An 18973-nucleotide genomic window follows, 5' to 3' on the forward strand; every position below is an offset into this window, starting at 1 on the left:
AAACTTCCTGCAATAAAACAGAAACTGATAAGTGAACTGAATTTTATTGGAAATGTTAATGTTCAGGTCCCTGTGATGTCTCAGTCTCACAGACTGGACATGCCGCTTGTTAACCAAGCTAGTTAGCAAATACAGTGACCTCTGACTCCAAAGAAACAACATGGCGGTGCGAATCTACACTTCAGCAAAGCGGCAAAATCATGAAAATGCAAATTCAAACCGAATACAAACACATATCAGTGCAATTTAAAAGTCTTTAAAAAAAAATCCACTTGATGCCGAGTCCCAAACTCTCAGTTTTATAAACTGGATTCTCGGCGATGGAGGAAAAGCTCCCTGATGCTATCGTGTCCTACAGACACAGAGAAAGTCAGTGGGCTGAAAATAAAACTGATACCTAATCCCAGCTGTTGGTTATACTTTAGATGGAAGTCATTCTCCCACTGGCATCAGAGTTGAATATTTATTATGGGATTTGAAATGGACCCAAAATCCTCAGAACTTCATATCTGGTCTAAAGACATGGTTACGTGTCAGCTTTACAGATAAAATTCCTCCTGAACGCGCTGGTTCTTTCTTCCTTGCTCTGCTGGACTCTGGACGGTGTTTTTCCCTGTAACGCTCCGATGTGTGAAAACAAAAGTGTGAATGAGGCCAAAGCAGCAGCACACAGCACAGAAACGACACGACGATTAGATTTCAGGGATTTGAACCCCCGACCTCGTCTGAATCTGAGCAGATGCTGCCGAAGGACCTGCTGTCCAATCACAGCTCCTCCTCCCCTTTGTAACTGCGACTAATTTGTCCAGTTTCGTGTTTTTATTTCCTCCAGGGCGCCTGAGCGCGGGAGGCCTGGAGGGCCGGCAGATGCTGGGCTCGTTTGGCTCCATCAGCCGCGGCTGCTGCAGACTAATCTTCACCTGGGAAGCAGCGAGTGCAGCGCGGAGATAACAGCTTTGATGTTTTATTCATGTCGAGCAGATCAGAATGACACCAAAACTCCTTTTAGCTTCTTTCTGCAGTCTGACGCAGAGACAGAGCAGGAAGTAATTGACCTCCGGGGAAGTCTCTCCAACAAGTCGGGTCGCAGTTTGCCGTCAGCAGATTGGCTCGTTAGTAACAATCAAGCCTGAGAAGGAGTTTTCACAGAGACGTTGCCACAGATTTTCCATGCATTCTGGAAAATCTGGAATTCTCCGTGCAGTAATGCCAGAGCAGGGTTCTTTCCTGAGACTCTGGATATATTTGGATTTCATTAATTCAGCAAAGTGTTAATTCAGACAGGGCGCAGAGTCAAGCTCCACCGTGATCCTGGCAGATCAGCTGATCTCAACGCCAACCAAGATCAGCTGATGGCTCAGCAGATACCCGTCTACACAGCTAGCTGGCAAATCTCATAGAGGGGGCATTGTTTGGCCTCTGATATCTGAACCAGCTTAGGCTGTGCTTTAGCCACACGCTCAACAAGAACATGATGAGAAACTGGAAGATGTCCCACACATGTCCACGTCTTAAATCTTCACTCTCAACAATTACAGAAGAGAAACTGAGTATTTCCTTGAACATAAACCTCACAGGCTGTTGGCTATAACTTGCTAATGCTACCCAGTCCTGTGCAAAGTGTTTAGGCTCAGGTGTGACCCACCTGTCACTGGGACAGGAGCAGCAAATTCAGGTCAGAGCGATGACACAAAGTAACCAGTTTGAATTCACTTTTCTATAAACTGTTCTATTGTGAACAGATCCACGGTGCCAGATATGAAAACCTCTGACTGATCTGCAATAATTCAAGCTGTGAAATCAGCAGCTAAACTCCTGCCAGGTACAGCCCGTCTCCTTCAGGTGTCTCGTCATCACTGAAGTTTTTAAAGCCGTCCCCTGACCTGTCCTCGTATCGTCACGGCGACCTGCAGCGGTGTGAAACAGCCGCTGAGCTGTGACAGACTTCAGACCGAGGTGTTAAACGAGCCCGCCGGACCGACTCGTTATCCAGCCCGGTGCGTCCGTGAAATAAAACTCACTGAAGTGCGATTTATTTATCCCGCGGCCCAGAGTCCCGCCTCCAGGTGGCAGCAGCGGCGCTCACCTGTCGCCGGAGTCTGCCACCTTAGCTCTCGGTGGCTTCCCGCCGCCTCGGCCCGACGAGGCTTTAATTGTGTTTGTAGTCTTTATGAAAAGCTTCTCTGAGGCTGATGCTGTTTTATTCATGAACCTAATGATGCCGGTCATCACAGCCGCTAACGCTGAGCCAGACATCACAGTTCATTTAATCACACCAACAACAACCCGCTCCTGTCCTGTTCTTTAATTACACATTTCAGCACATATTTCACTCACAGAGGCACCGAGAGAATCAAATGGCTCCTTTTCACTTTACTTTCATTCAAGACATTCTCCAAATATCCATTTAGTACTTTTAGAGCTTCATTTAAAAAAACCTCACTTGGAAAAACTGCAGAGAGAAATGAAGAGAGATGTCCTTAAAGCTACCCGACGCTGCAGCTGATGCTCCTCGCTGATTCACTGCTCTCAATATTTTTGTTGTTACAGTTAATGGAAAACCTATTTGCAGATGGAAAGTACTTTCAGCCATAATTCAGGCTGTATTTTATTTCTGTTTTGCCTGACTTACAGTGCCATTATACAGGCGCACATTATGTGCAGTAAAAGCTGCGCGACGGGGAGCACTTTTCAGCCAATTTGACTTCGCCCCACAAAGAGCTGACAGCAGGACCTGCAGGCTCACATTTGGCTGAAAAGTGAAGGTTTTAAAGCTATTATGTGCTCCTTTTTACATGAGATGGCAACCATCAATTTCACTGCAGCAGCGCGCTGACGCTGAGGTGAAAAATTATTTTTGGAAACACACAAGAGCGACAACAAAGTCAGATTTTGATTTCCTCAGCTCAAAAGTGTGTCGCTGTATTTGGATATTTCACATTTATTTGTTATATTTGCACATTTAAAATGTTTATATCATTCGTATCATAGCTCAGGTGTTTATAATGTTATTAAAAATATACAAATACAGCATTCTTCCAATGGAAGCTCATCTCTGGGAACAACACTGATTGCCAATGGCTCGCCAATTTTCTGCTTGTTTTCTACTACTGCATCAGTTAAGGCTTCATCATTAGTATTATTATTATTTAGCAAAAGGACAATCATCAAAGGTAAATAGTCTTTCAACCCCACGCAGAGCCAGCAAGGGTCTGCGACGTATCATTGCTCAGTTTGGATGCAGGTCATCCTCGAGTCAGTCGCCACAGACTCCTCCTCCTTCATAACGAGCGTACAGTGAGTGACTATTTTTGGGATTTTGTTATGGTTAAAAGTTAGGGGCGTGGCCTCTGCTGGAAGGTGACACACTTGACAGCTAGGCTTACCTCTAATGAAGTCATCAACTGGATCTCTGATGCCTCTTTGATGTATCCGATAAATAAACATCTACTGGATACACTGGGTTTGCTGTCAAAGTGTGAACTAAGCTCAGTAACACATTAATAACATCCTAATTATATATGCATGTTGCACGTGCACAGTTTATAGATGCTGTAAGCTAGTTACCGTTAGCTGGAAACAGAGCACCCACCTCCTTATCCAAACATGACTGGCTCCAAAACAAATGCAGAGTCTAGAAACCAGTGGGTGACGTCATGGTGGACATGTCCATCTATTATATAGAGCAGCAGTCCCCAACCCCGGGCCGAGTCGTTGTTACCGGGCCACGAGAGTTGAGGCTGGGGTGTGAAATTGATGGTTTTCAGGGTTTTTTAATCGTTTTTATCGTTAACTCGGTTTCCCTGGGTCTTTTCCCGTGTTTTTTTGGTACCAGTACTGGTTTTATTTGTTGTATTTATCCGGTCCATGAATAAACCGGTCTGTGGCGGAAAAAAGTTTGGGGACCGCTGATATACAGTCTGTGGTAGACGAATAAAGTCCATACAAGAAGATAGGGAGGGTGGTGCACGGTGGAGTAGCTCAAACTTTGATTTGAGATGAGACATGGGTTCACGCCGAGTGTCTGAATAAATATTTCTGGATGAAGTCGACTTATTTTTCATGTATTTCATTTTTACTTTAGCTTCAGTCACTGTTTGGTTTGATTTCTGAACCCAAACTACTTTGTTATGTTGATGAGGAGATCAGCTCGGGGCGCCCGGGTGATCTCAGCAGAAAAACTAAAACAGTGGTTGGATTTTGTTTAAAGGGAGGTTAAAAGGATTGATGTTTCCAGGCTACCTCTTCCAGTAGAGTCAATAATTTAAAATCTCCAACCTTTTCTGAAGGTCAGTGATGTCGTCAACCAGGAGAACAAAGGAGGAGCTTGTTCTTTTCTGTGGATTCGGCACATGAGAGGCTGGGTCACTTCACTAATTTCTATGAGAGCAGGCAACCGTGAAAAGAAAGTACAGGCCAGGAAGTCTGGCCGGATTACCAGAATAAAAGATTTAAAGGTCGGTAAAGTATTTCACTGCCTTTCTGGAGCTCTAATGCTTCGACATGCTTCTTCATTTATATAAATGAGGGGATTGCATTTCCTCACACTGAGCTAAAGTCGGCTCTAATGTGGTCCCCGTCTGCTTACATAATTAAAATTAAGGACAGTCAGAGAAGATGAAGAGACAAGAAAATGATTTTAGTTCCTGAAGGCCGAGTCAGAGCTGAGCTTCAGAGAAAGAAAAGAGGAGAGCGGGGCAGAAAGCAACGACAGCTTCTAAATATCCAGCAGACAGTCAGAGGAGGAGGAGGAGGAGGAGGAGGAAGACGAGCAGAGAGCTGACGACAGGATGAAAGACTTTAAGTGCTGAAAGAAGTCAGAGGCTGGCTCACCTCAGGCTCTTCAGTCTGGAAGATATATGCAGTGTGTGTGTGTGTGTGTGTGTGTGTGTATAACAGAGAGAGTGGGAGAATCATGACTTGACGTTTGGCACCTATTATCTAAACTGTAATCAGGCTGACATTTGAGAATCATTAGAAAGAAAGCCTGTGTGTGTGTGTGTGTGTGTGTGTGTGTGTGTGTGTGTGTGTGTGTGTGTGTGTGTGTGCGCGTGTGCATGTCCTCGTATTCTTTATACTTTGAGGACTCAATTTTGGGGACTAAAAACAAATCCCTCTAAGACAAAATATCAAAAAACTGGTTTAAACCGGTTAATCAGTTGATATAATCAACTGAATATAAGAATATAATAAATCTTCAAGTCTCAGAAAAGATTTGCTGCTTTTCTTTTTGCAACATCCATGCAACAATCTCGGGACGGCGAATGCTAAAAGTCTGGCTTTGTTCTTATTTTCCTTCTCAATGTTTTTGCTCCAGCAAACAGTGTAAAAATGTTAGCCTAGCTAACAAAACTGCTTCTATCAAGCCTAATTTCCTTGTCTTTTTATTGGCTAATCATGAGAATCAGATAGATTTGGAGCTATTTGTGACCATGTCAGCATTAAAAAAAGATATAGCAAAAACTATAACTGCTAAGCTTTAGCATGTTAGCATTGCTGCTCTAAAAACTAGACTGCTAACAAGTTGCTAGCGGGAATTGAAGACAACATCCTGATATGGTAAAATGTCAAAAATGTCCACAAGTTACAAAAGAGCTGCTGTGGAGAAAATTAAAGTGGATCTGTTCTGCTCTGTCTTAGCTTCTGCCATATAAACTTTAGCCAAGTAGTCTTTGTAAGCTAAAAGCTAATGCTTCAGACTGCTTCAGACTGCTCTAAAGACTTGAGTTTCAGACATTTTTTTCTACTCTTCCATCTGAATGATGTCAGAATATCCCTAATATGGCGTCCTCACACAGCTCTAGCCGTAAGCACAGAAGCCCCATTTTTGGCTTCAAAAACAAGGTCACAGGACAGAAATCATTATTGTTAATATTCCTTTAGTTTAAACGTTCATATTCATTTAATGCTGGTGTGTGAAAGAAAGAATTCAAGTTTAAAGCAACATTCACCTTCACTTTTCTGATGATGCTTCCCTGCAGGCGCTACGAGATTCTCTAATTATTACAAGGACGAAACAATTTTTTTAGGTTTACTAATTTGCAATAACAGAGTATTTCTGGGTAAGAAATATAAAAATATTTCAGTTCCTGGCTAAGCATTAACAGAAGTGTAACCCTGGTGCAAGCTCGAGGCAGTAGCTCAAGGTAATTCTCCTCCCGTTCACCTTTGGCTGCGACCCTGACAGTAATCTGTTTTCTACTCGTCCATCAGTCCACTGAAACCTCCGCTCTCCTGCTCTCCTCACTGTTCGAGCCGCTGCAGAGGACCTCCACACAAACCTCCTCCCCTCCCCCAAACTCTCAGCCTGCCACAGGAGACCGAAGCACTCAGGTCGACAACACAAAAAGCACACAAAAAAGACGAGGCCAAGGCCAGCAGAGAGGAGGAACCGCGGGCGCTTTCATTCTGTGTGTTTGTTGGCAGCTTTTATCCGTCTGTCCATTTTGTTCTCTCTTGTCAAGCTTAAAGGTGGTTTCACTGAGGACAGAAATCCAAACAGGCCAGAAAATCCTGCAGCCGCTTCCACCACCGCAGCCAAACGGACATTTAGGAAAGAGCAGCGCTCCAAAAGACTAACAGTCAGATACTCGTGGAGAGCTAAAAGGCCCCGTTAATCACATTTAATAGCCTCACTCGCATTACGGGATGCCCTGCAACAGTTTTAGGATGGTGTCCTGGAAAAATGTGCAATAACTGTCCATGCGTCTGAATCGTAAAGGGCACCATTACCATTCAATCACTGCACTCAGAAGGATGTCGTACAATCCACTGACTGCTCCTGAAACCAGACTTTCAAACGTATTATTTTGGTTTTGTTGACTGAAAGTTGGAACCTTCATGTCTTAATAAATATAACATCTTTATTTCACTGATTTTGTTCACCTTAGTTTCACGGTGCACAAGCACAAAATGTCTAAAGGCTTTTAAGGCTGAACAACAATCAAAGAGCAACACTCGACTCTGAGACTCTGACACCTGATGGCCATAACGGGACCTGTCGAGTGAGCCGCCTGGAGGGGAACACAGGAAGTGCTGAAGCTAGTTAGCAGTGACTGAACTTTCAAAATAAGAGCATGGATGAAGGTCCATTAATCACAGATGATGCTGTGTTTAAAAATGACTACAACGAGGTGGAAAATGCACCTGGACAGCTAAAGATGCACCTGAGAGGCACACTGCAGTACAGTCGACGTGTAAGACAGACTGAGTGACGCAGTCTAACAGGTGAAAGAGGCCGTCCTTAAGCAATGTGTATGAGACCAACAAGAAGCTTATATTAATATGACAGGAGCAGATTTGGGGGTTCATGGTGCAGTTAAGACATCTGACGGTGACGCTGGAACAGAATATGTGCCTGTGTGTTGAGACCTGACTGACTTTTGGCACAAACAGCAGAAATCTGGCGACGACGGTTTTACAGCGGCTTACCCAACAGGGCAGAAAAAGCCCAATCTGGCACTGCTGGCAGGTTAAATAAAGCAGAAATCACTGGTGCCGCTTTCCACAGCTTGAAGCTTTGAAAATAAAACTATCTGCTGTTATTATGTCGAGGCGACTCTTTGAATTAAAGTTGACATATGGGAAACAATAAATAGCTTCTCTTCATTTTAAAAACTGAAAGCTGAAAAGTTCTGGGAGCGAGTTTGTGTTGGGGACTACAACAGTCTGCATGTGGGGCTTTGGTGAGTCTGAATAAACTGCAGCAAACTTTACTGACATTATTGTGATATCTCAGTTTGTGTTTGTGTCACTTTTTTGGCAAATGACCTAAAAGCAAAAGCTCCAGAGGTAAGAAGATGATTTTTAAGCCAAATTTAAATCAGCCAAGTGTTCGATTTTATTTGAAAAATTCAAAAGGATAACTCAGGAACGTATATTAGAAATGTTCCCACCCCTCACAATCAGCTGTTTCTGTACACAACCTTTGACCTTCCTGCTGTGAGAAAAGGACCTGCACAAAAGGAAAATGTCCTTTCTCTCGTCTTAATGTTGAACTCTGAGAACATCATCAGCAACAAAGATCCAAATAAATCCATCAGGGCAGGAAAACACTTTTAAGCTCTGTTAAAAACTGCAAACAAATCATTTTTGTGCCTCAGCCTGAAGCCAAATTCTGTTTTTCTTTTTTTAAATTCAGCGCGATTTTTTGATAACCAAATTGAGCGTGAGTATCATGGGACAGATCACAGCTTAGTGATATGAGCTCAGTATCAATATGTGGGCAGAAAGGAGACTTTTCACATGCTGTAAATTAGTTTAGAGCCAATCCCACATGGTGATGTGACCCGTGAAAGTTTACCCAAAACGCATTTTTATAAAGTTTTATCTGATGAATCATCTGCTCGTTTCTGTTCCTCTGCGTCACATTAGACCGCTGCAGCTTCATGAACCTGTGACATTAAAGAAAAGAGGAAGAGCTCACACAAAGGAAAGACAGGAGACGGAGAAGGGCATGATGGGAAACACGAGAACTACAAACGAATGAGGACAAACTCAGGACCAGAACCTGGCACCACGACAGGTTTACGAGGTTTCAGGTGCTTTAATTATTCTCGTCAGCAGGATTTAGTCAGGGCCGCTTCTTCTCTGCACATGAGAATTGTTGAGTTAAAGAAAAGTATTATTATCGTTTATATTTCAGTCCTTTGGTGATTTCTCCGTCTCTCTTTCCTGCGGCTGTCTCACCTCCTCCACCAGATGTTTCCATCCCGGTGATGCAGCTGCATCCAAACCCTCGAAGCAAGCTGCTTCCTCGCAGTCGCCATCATCCTCCTCGTCACCTCGCCGCCGGCTGTGAATTAGCTCGTGTGTCAGCCTCTTCAACTTCCTCCACCCCCGCAAACCGCTGTGTAATTTGCATAATTACCGCCCTATAACTTCATACAGTGTAATTTGTCTCAATACGATGTCGGCCGGTGATTTAGCGCTGCGGCGAGCTCAGCTTTACAGTATGTTGGTGGGTTTTTCTTAGACTGTGGCTTTTTATGGCAGGAAGGATGTAAAGAGCCACTTTGTCTCAAACCAATTGAGCCTTACTCACAGCTCTCAGAAAAATATTACACTTCCCAATCTGCAGCAAAGTGTTTTATATATTTTCTTCTGCTGTCGACTCAGCTGATGTCGGATCTACGCTGTCCCAGCTGCACTCACCTGCACAGGATCTGACATTCAGACTAATGTGAGAAGCCAGATTTTTGGTCTCATTTATGTCATTTATCTCGTGAAAAGAAACAGAGTGATTCTACCAGGGTGGTTCTCAAAGACATTACTGACTGCAGGGACGGGGGTTCAGCACACTTCGTTAAATGTAGCTCCGCCCACTCTCTGCAACAGGACTCAGTATTTCTGCAGTGGCAGTAACAGAAGAGAGCCGCATTAAGACAAAGTAACACGTGTAGATTTTTGTTTAGCTTTTTTTCAGGTCTTAATTAGGGTCCATGCAGATGTGCTCTGGGGTGCAGCGGTTAGAGCGTCTGCCTCACGTGTGACAGATCGCTGGTTCAATACTGAGAGCAGACACAAACATGCACTTTCATCCAGACTGCAGACCCTTTGGGAAATAAGTGAGCAGCTGGGTGGAAGCAGTGCCTTCTTCTACACACATGACATGAGTCAGCAGGTAAACCTGCAGGTCATGATGTTCACCTGGTTCTTTAATGCGGTTTCATCGTCTCTGTGGGTTCTACAGTGTTTTTTATGTGCACAACACTGAAAGAGGTAACAGCCTGATAAGAAACATCAATGCTTGTAACTGTTGTGTAAAATCATCACACGATTTCACAAGTTTCTATGGATGGACGATGAGTCGGGGATCGATCGCGGTCACAGTGATCGGCGCTAGCTCAACAAAGGCTTATTTCCCTATTAATGAGTCAATTCAATTTTATTTATACAGCACCAAATCACAACAACAGTCGCCTCAAGGAGCTTTCTATTGTAAGGTCGACCCTACAATAATACATACAGAGAAAAACCCAACAATCATATGACCCCCTATGAACAAGCACTTTGGCGACAGTGGGAAGGAAAAACTCCCTTTTAACAGGAAGAAACCTCCGGCAGAACCAGGCTCAGGGAGGGGCGGGGCCATCTGCTGCGACTGGTTGGGGAGAGAGAAGGAAAACATTCAATCAAATTTAATATTAGCATTAGATTAGACTCATATTTACTTCACCTTTAATGTCGGGATCTCTGCTTATCAACACACACTGGTGACTCGAGCACAGCTTCGTGCATGGCTGCCATCTCTGAACTGAACGTCTGCTTCACTGAGCCCTGATATCAAAACCAGACAGACTGGCTTCATTTTAAACGAGAGGCTCGTTTATGTCCTTCATAACTTTTTGTTTCACCAGGTGTAAGAAAGAGTGGAGGCGAGACAGGTGAGCCATTTCACACACCGCCTGAGAACGATGAGGACAAACGTTATAAATCGAGGCTCTCGCTGTATAATCTAAACTCCCCGTGAGTGTTTCTGTCTCACCAGCACTGATCAGTGTGCTGTTGTGTTATTTTTAGTGTTTGGGCCACACAGTCTGCATTACAGAGGGGGGAGAGCGCTACCTTAATGGCCGAAGGCTTAACCCCATCCCCTGACCTGCGCTGGTCTCGGTCATGGAGCCCACACAGCAGGACGATGTGTGACTGAAGAGTCTCGTTTATGAGACTAAACTCGTGATCCAACGATGTTTTCCCCTTTGTTTGCCACATCGCGACAGGCGTGCAAGAAGCAATCTTACAAAGAGTTCAAATTGAACAAAAACGGCCTGGTTTCGCCTGTATTTGCGTGTTAATTATTGCGTTTCGCTGAGCGAGACATTTGAGGTCTGCTGCTGGTGTCCAGTCTGTGTGATTTCCCTGCTGTAAAAGTGCTGCTTTCACTGTGGAAACCTCTTCAGAGCGTCTGTGAGCAGCGCCAAGCAGAGCCTGAGAGGCCCCTTTGTCCTCCTCGCGGCCGTTCTCACAGACTGTTTACGGCCTCTCTGCATGTTAGGACTGTTTATGAACCTCGTGGACATCCCTGTCAGCTCGCCACGACCTCGCAACCGACCCGAAATCTGTCACAATCTTCCCCCGCTTCCCGAGGAGCGGACAAAGAGCCGGCGAACCTCACGACAGCGGCAACGACACATTTAGAAACCGTAATGATTAAACTGGATTGTTTAAAGCCGCTGTCACAAAGCAAACAGAGGGCCGTCTTGGTTTTCTGCCTCGCCTCACATTTGCATTTTCAATTTCAAGCTCTCACATTGGTTTTATCCTTTGTTTTATTTCCCCTCCTTAACCGTCTGTCAGGATCGGTCTTCCTTTCTGCCTCGCGGTGTCTAACCTCATCCTCACCTAACCCAACCAATCACATAAATCTCACAGCTGGCGTGTTAACGCCGCAGCGGAGATGGAAAATTTCTCACCCTGGTATTGATTCAGAAGCAACGTGATGAGCGCCTTAGTTTGAGACATCGCTTTGTCTCCTCTGGAAGACAAAAGAGAGATTTTAGCGGCGAGATGCTGGAGACAGAAACGGCCTCCGGCTGCGGTCAGAGCACTACGAGACAAAAACCTCAGAAGAAGAAGCAGAGTTACTGAGAAAAACAAGCGGCGAGACGCGAACCACAAACAGGCGGAAGTCTGGTGAAAGCAGGCGGCCCCACACAGAGCGAGGGGGCTCATCAAGCTCGGACGACATTTTCAGCGTCATCAATCAGAGTCAGACAGGAAGAGCGTTTAATTTAGCCGAATCCAGCTCAGCGTGGAGGTTCCTCCTCAAACGCACACAGGTTAAAAGAAAACACCAGAAATAATCCTGCATTTCATTATTTCTCAGTCTCAAACGCACTTGTTAGCTTCGTTTCCAGACTTTAAAAACATACAGCATCGTAATAACTCAGGTCAGAACTAGAGGACAAAAACAGAACCCATGCAGATGTGGGCGTGGCTTCTCTACGGCTCCTGTCGCATCCTTTACCGCCACACCTGACACTCACCAGCAGCATATAATCTGTAATCTTTGCAGACGGGCGCTCTCAGGTGTTAGTCTGTGATCAGTGTTAGCGCAGCTCTCCACATGTGCCTGCCCACCTTCCACCAGCGCCTCGTTTATCACACAGTCTCTGCATTATTTCAACTGTCAATTAAAGCCTTTGAACCTTGTTGTCTCGTGTCTGCGTTTGGGTCTGCCAGGTCTCTGAGCCGTCACCTGAAGATCAGCTGTTGTTTTAGGATTTGCACTTTTGAAGCTTTGGCTTCTTCATCCATGCACCGTCATCCTCACCTCTCCTAAGCATCACCTGATGGAGGTCGCTCTGCTTCAGGCTGAACCACACCGCGGCACAAAGTAAATGTTCACACACAACGAACAACGAACTCTGAATGTGATAAAGTGTCGATCTCCACTCACTGCACGACACTGATGACTCTGAATCTGCTCATGAAGTTCAGCTGCTTCATGTCGCCAACGACATGAAGCACAACAGAGGTGCATCCATTTCAACAGCACATGGCAGCTGCTGCTCCTGCTCACAGGACTGAAACCTGAATGATGGAAGGTGTTAACTGACAAATTAATGAAATGAGATTCAGCAGCAGCCATAAAAACATGAGTAATACGGCTGAATGATTCAGATTAGTATCAGAGATGTTGCTCTACTGTTAGCGCCCCTGTTAAAAATTACAGGGAAGTTAGATCAGTCTGCAGATTCTGCGCTTTATTCATGGCTTTGCTTTCATGTGACGATGTGACGACTGATGTGTGTAATTCACCAGAGTAAAACAGGTCCAACTGCTGCTCCTCAGATCCACACCAAAGAAAAACCGCTTTGTTGCTGTTCTTGGAAACATGCTGGTTTCAGGTCACAGTGAAGGAACATTTTCTGTCCAATCATCTTTTTATGTGCAGAGAAACATCACACAGGTGCATACATGAATATCAATTTACTGCATCGTCATTTATTAGTAAATGAATCAATGCAAACAGAACCACGATAAATAAAGATGTGTCCACTCACACAGCTGAGTCCAAACTGCATTCAGTGTGCACGCATTGTTCTGTGATGAGTCAGTGAAACACGTGTTTGTGCTTATTTACAGGATGTTACATGGATTCATTTATGTGATTATAATTAAGAATAAAATAGTTGTGATTTTCTTGACAGTTACTGTTTATTGACCTGAGACTGAAGCACAGAGCCGGGTGTACTGCGGGGGTTTGTCTCTGAATCACTGACGCACGCCGTGTTTCCAGCTGCTGGGTTAGTAACAGAACAACATAGAACTGAGCAGCATAGACTGACCCCACATCACAGAGCCAGGATCAAATGATAAGCTATCCAGATAGTAACTCGTCTCATAAGCTAACAAACATATAGACTTAAGAGATTTTAAAACATTTCCCTTTAAATTATGATTAAAAAAATGTATTTTCTTCTTTTTTCACTCTCCAATTCAATTTAAAGTTACGACGGAGCTAAAAGTGCAGTTTTTGTTGCATCTTTACAGATTTAATAACATCCTTGTGTCTGTGACTTTTTATTTTTTAAGGCTGTTATTATAACAAACAGGCAGTAAAAAGATGTACCTCCACCCGACGGGGACACAGGTACACAGTTTTTCCATAATTTGAGCTGTTTGTTAAATTTACATGTGTTTACATTTGACAGAACAGCCTGGTCTCCAGGAGGAACGACAAACACACTGAAAACTCCCAAACACAAAAACACGACGATTATAATGTTTCTCCCAAAGAAAACAAAACGGCGGCCTTCCAGCTCCATCAGACCTGATCACCTCAATCATGTGCGCCCCAAACACTGAGCCGGAGCCCTGACAGATTTATATGTGAAGCACTTTTTCAGCCTCCTCCCCCCATCCTCCTCCTCCTCCCCCCCTCGCTTCGCTGAATGGATTTGCCCAAAGAGTCGGTGATGCGAGACTAATCAGGCCCAATTCCAATTCCGGGCACAGCGGAGGACACCAGACCCCTGGTCCCCGAGCTCAAACAGTAAACCAGCAGGTGATTTGCACTTGATGCATTTTAATTGGAGCACAAAGAGCTCCAGAGCTGTGTGTGTTTTGGGCTGTGAAATGCATCTCTGCCCCCGCGCCCTCCCCCCTCTGCAGCGCCTGACTCTGAGGAAAACAGGAGCCTTCAGACGTAGCTCTGGGTTTAGAGATGCCCGGCTGGAGCTGGAGGCTCTTTCGATCAATGGTGCGGGTGGGTGTGAGTGGGGGGAGCTAACCCCGAGCGCTGCAGCGGCTAATGGCTTCACAACAAACCCTGCAGAGAATATGAGCTCCTGAGGCTTGTGGTGACAAAGGCCGAGGAGGATGAAGGAAGGGCCGCATAGCTGTGCACACGCATACCAACAAAGCACAGTGAGAGTGATGTACGAGGGCTGCAGAATTAAAAGCGAGAGCTGCACTGAATTATTACTCACCTCTGGCATGGAAATGCTGGTCCAATCAATTCCCTCAGAATAAATAAATGTATGAACGGCCCTCCGCGGGTGATTTTTGGATTGTGGAATTTATCACCATCAGCAAGAAGCTGCTCTGTATCCTCCAGCTAATAACGAGACATGAAGACAGTGTTCAGTCTCCCAGGCTCGCAGCTCACCTAAGGACTGTTTACCAACTGCAGCATTTCCCACAGATTTAAACTGTGTTTGTGGAGATATTGAGTCAGAGAGGGTGGATGCGTGCAACAATAATAAAAAGCTGAGTGTTTACAATCAGTAAGTTTCTCCTTCTGTGGATGGACAGTCCAAGAGCAGAGAGCGGTCTTGGACGGTAGCTCCAGTGGAACTCATGGTGGTGCCAGTTTTCTTCTGGTTCAAGTGTCCCTCCAGCTCACAGCACATCTCAAGACCAAAACAAGGACCGAAGTGCAAGATGTCGAGATGGGATGCGGCTGACCGCAGGACGAAAGGCTCGAGAGAGCTCGATGACATCAGCGACCTGACCAGTCCAGTCAGAGGGAAGCACAAGACGAGCTGGAGCGACCTGCTGAGCAGACTTTTAACTTTAAATATATGAATGAAAGGATTAATTAACGTGATTATTTTGTAACTTTGTTAAAGTAATAAAAATAGATGGTGGGGAGACATGGCTATCCCTGCGGGCCTGCAGCCCCTACCAAGGGATGCCTCCACACAGACAGTGCACTTCAGTGCCTCAGTACAACTACTGCAGAGTAGCTATGCAGAGATTGAGCCTACAGCCAAATAACACTTGCAAGCTACTGAAAGTCCTCCTGCAGCGTGACCCTCAGTGTGCTGGAGACAAAGGCGGTCATTAACAGTCATTCCACAGGTTCAGGTACCCGAACCTTTAAACTCTTACTTCCTCTGGATCCGTCTTGTTCACCAAAGACTCTGGTGTGAGCTTGTAGAGAAAATATGTTTGATTTATAACACGACACAAAACTGGAGCTGCAAAATAAACATTTTATAGCAGTTTTATAACCGTGTTCTTGGAAGCCGAACTCATGACTGAAATTACAATATGGGTAATCACCCAGTCCCTGCTGGCCTGCAGCGGAGAGTCTGTGTGTGGAAAACATGGTGTGGTTGTAATCAAAGTGCAGCCTGTGGACCAATGAAACCCTTTGTTGTGAGATGTTCTGCAGCTCTGAAGCTGCACAAGTGAAGAAAACTTGGTTGTACGTTTGATTCATCGACAAAGAAGCACCGAAAAACGAGGCTACTCGATGAACTTTCACATACACGTGTAACATTTGTCTTACTCATTTAAGACGCGTTAGGGAGATAATTTGAACTTTCTGTACTAACTAAAATTTTTATCCCTTTGAAGATCTGGATGTTTTACTCCCTTCTTGGCTTCCGGATCTTTAAAATGAAGAATAAATAAATGAAAAATAAAGTTGGAAAAGTTTATTTTTAATGGAAAATGAACAATTTTGTAGCTTCATTAATGTTTTATGCTGAATGAGCTTCATAAGGCATGAAGTTGTTTTTCCGGCCTTGTTGAAGAGGTTTCAGGGGATTAAAACAGTTTGGCTGAAAGAATCCATTAAGGCTCTTTCAAGGTAAAAATGGTGAAGCAAGTTTTTAATTTCATTATATACTGTAATCTAATTGGTTTTGCCTGTGGTTAAATGGATTTCAGGGAGAAAAACACAATAAAACTGACCTGATTCTGATTCTGAGCCTGAATTAATGATCATCCGTTTGAAGATACAAATGTGTTTTATGGGTTTTTAGGAGGAAAATTAAACTCACCGCTGAACTGAACCTTCATTAAACAATAAAACTCCTCGGAGGTCGAACTGCTTTGTTCTGGAGATTTTTGGGCTAATTGAACAGATTAATTGATGGACTGTATTACAACAGGGTCTCCTAAATCGGCTCGTCATTCGATTGATCTGGTTTTAGATACACGTGAAACTTTAACAACTAACAAAGTTCATTTTGAAGGCATATCTTCAGCGTCGTAGGTTGCAGACAGAAAAATGAACAGATTAGAACATTTGAAGGAATCCTAATGGATTTTCCGACTGTACTGATGTTTTTTTGTGTCAGGACAGAAGAAGAGAGAATCCCATTTAAAAGTGTCCAAAAACAAAGCCACTGCTGAATGTGAGCCATAATTAGAATCGAAGCTGCTTTGAAAAAATAATTCAGAGTTTGGCTTTAATGTTATTTGGCAGAATTTAATGGGATTTTCTCCTGAAAAAAGGCATGAAGCCAAACCAAAATCTGTCAGCATATACTAAATAATCTAATTATTCAACTAGGCATGTGTAATAAGCTGTTATTATCAGTTTTTTCTTGAGATAATGCTGTTTTCTTCATATGTTTGACGTCTCACTTTGGCAACGGTCTCTTTCAGGCCCAGTAAACTGACATTAAGATGCTGGTCCATTTCTCAGGCACAGTTTAGAGCCCGAGTCTTTGTCTTTAGGCGACAGAAAGCCCTTTTCACAGCTTGATTTGGGAGGAGAGACTTTCCATAAAAGAAAAAGGAAATGTGCAGAGCTGGAGTGGAGACGGCGTGGCTAAAGCAGGCAAAATGTGGCTATCTGGATGTGCAGCCACGGTTTTGTGAGGTGGGGAGGCTGAAAAACAAAGAAGACACAACACTGTGGAAATGAGGCTGGTGAGGCATCGGGAGTCCTCTGTTGCCATGGTGTTTCTCACAATGCTGAGCTTGAAATCAGGGACGTGGTGTCAGCGGAGGCTGAGTGCCTGAATAAATGAATCCCCACAGAACGCCGTATGTACGTTTAAAGCTGCCTTAATCAATAATTTATATGTAGCATGCAGGGTGCAGAATATTGTGACAAAGCCACAGAAAGTTTCACTGTTCCTGCAGCTCTGCTGAGACTTTTAGCCTCTTTAGGTCCTCGTTTTGGGCTTGCAGAACATTTCCTCCTCAATATTCTGGCAGGTTGTTAACCTCCATTGTAATCAGCTGTGAATCCGTAATCAGAGTGAGGAAGAACATAAAGTCTCCCCAGCAAATATCCTGCTGTCATAGTGAGAGAACCAGGGTACTGTTACAGGCCTACATTTGTGCTTTACATTACAAAACCAGGAAGTAGGAAATTCAGGGTTTCCGAACCCAAACCAAATGTAACCAAAGTGCTTTCATTACAAACTCAGTTAAATGAAGCCTCCAAAGCAGGTTGTAGACGAGGACCTGCTGCTAATCATTGCTGGGTTTTATTATTGATTTCTGGCACATTCAGTAGAAAAAGGAACATCTGTGTTTTTACAGAACTGAAAGTGACAATATTGGGACGTCTAAAGATGGACGCACCATCTATTCGATGGTTATTTTTGCTGTCACCATGTTAGTGTTTTGGAACTGGACCTGACGAGCGAGGAGCTGGTCTGACTGGGAAACTGAGGAACACTGATTGCTCATTGGCTACCAAGCTGTGATTGTTAAGTCGTTAGCCAATGAGCGTAACCTAGGCAACCCTCCTCTTTGACTCTATTAAAGACCATCATTACAAAATGAACATGATGTTGAATTCAATAACACATCATTTTCTGTAGACTTCTTTAGAACTGGAAGTTTTCCTGTTGGTCATTACGAAGTTTTAAGGAACTTCCCTTCAGATCCAGCAGCTACGTCCATGTTTATGTGCCCACTGAAAAACTCTGCTGAGCTTAGTGAGCTGTTAAAGATGGTCACAAGTAATATTTAACAAAGTGCAGATAATAAATTGTTTGGGAGTATTATGTGTGTTTCTGTGCTCAGGCTTATCTCCAAAAGTCCAAAGACATTCAGATTCACACCTACATGGCTGTCGCAGGGCTAACTCTCTGTGTTAGCCCTGCGACAGACCGACGATGTGTCCGGGACTTACCCCGCCTCTCGCTCTATGACAGCTGGGATAAGCTTCAGCCACACCACAGCTCTGAATTGGATAAGCTTAAGAAAACGGGTGGATGGTCACTCTAAGAATCAGGAAAAGAAGGATTAAGTAGCAAACGCTCATTTGCTAATGACTTCAATCAGTCATGAAGCTCATCACACTGACAAAAACACTCTGTTTAAGGCTTTATGACTGCGTATCCATTCCTAATTTCGTAATCAATTAAACCTAAATTACACCTTAGACTAACCAGCCATTCTAACAGTAATGTTAGCAATGCTAGCACCGGCAGCCTTCCTTCTCTGTAGGTTCATGTTGGACACAGTTTCCACAGTGAACACTGATTTTATTAAAGTCGTCTATCCTATAATCCACCTGACTCGGTCATGGCTCCCATTACTGGATGTTACTGTCAGAGATGACATTAGTAATTGGTTTAATAAACTAGCATTTCTGCTGTTGAGCGCTAAAGGTTTAGAACTAAAATAACTTCTGTCAACAGGTTAGCCTTATTTTTGCGGGTAAACAAACACCCCCATAAAATATTGTGATAGTTTAAAGATATGAAAACAAAAACCATGGGACAGATAATAACTGGCAACCAATGAGTGGGCTGGTAACATTCAAAAT

General features: G+C 44.0%; 1 protein-coding gene across 1 annotated transcript in view; it reads right to left on the reverse strand.

The window, feature by feature from the left end:
* The window catches only part of tmeff1a (transmembrane protein with EGF-like and two follistatin-like domains 1a), a 102339-nt gene that overhangs the window by 62324 nt on the left and 21042 nt on the right, over positions 1 to 18973 (reverse strand). The window lies entirely within an intron of this gene.

Source organism: Oreochromis aureus, linkage group 18 (genome assembly GCF_013358895.1).
Source record: "Oreochromis aureus strain Israel breed Guangdong linkage group 18, ZZ_aureus, whole genome shotgun sequence".
NCBI lineage: Eukaryota > Metazoa > Chordata > Actinopteri > Cichliformes > Cichlidae > Oreochromis > Oreochromis aureus.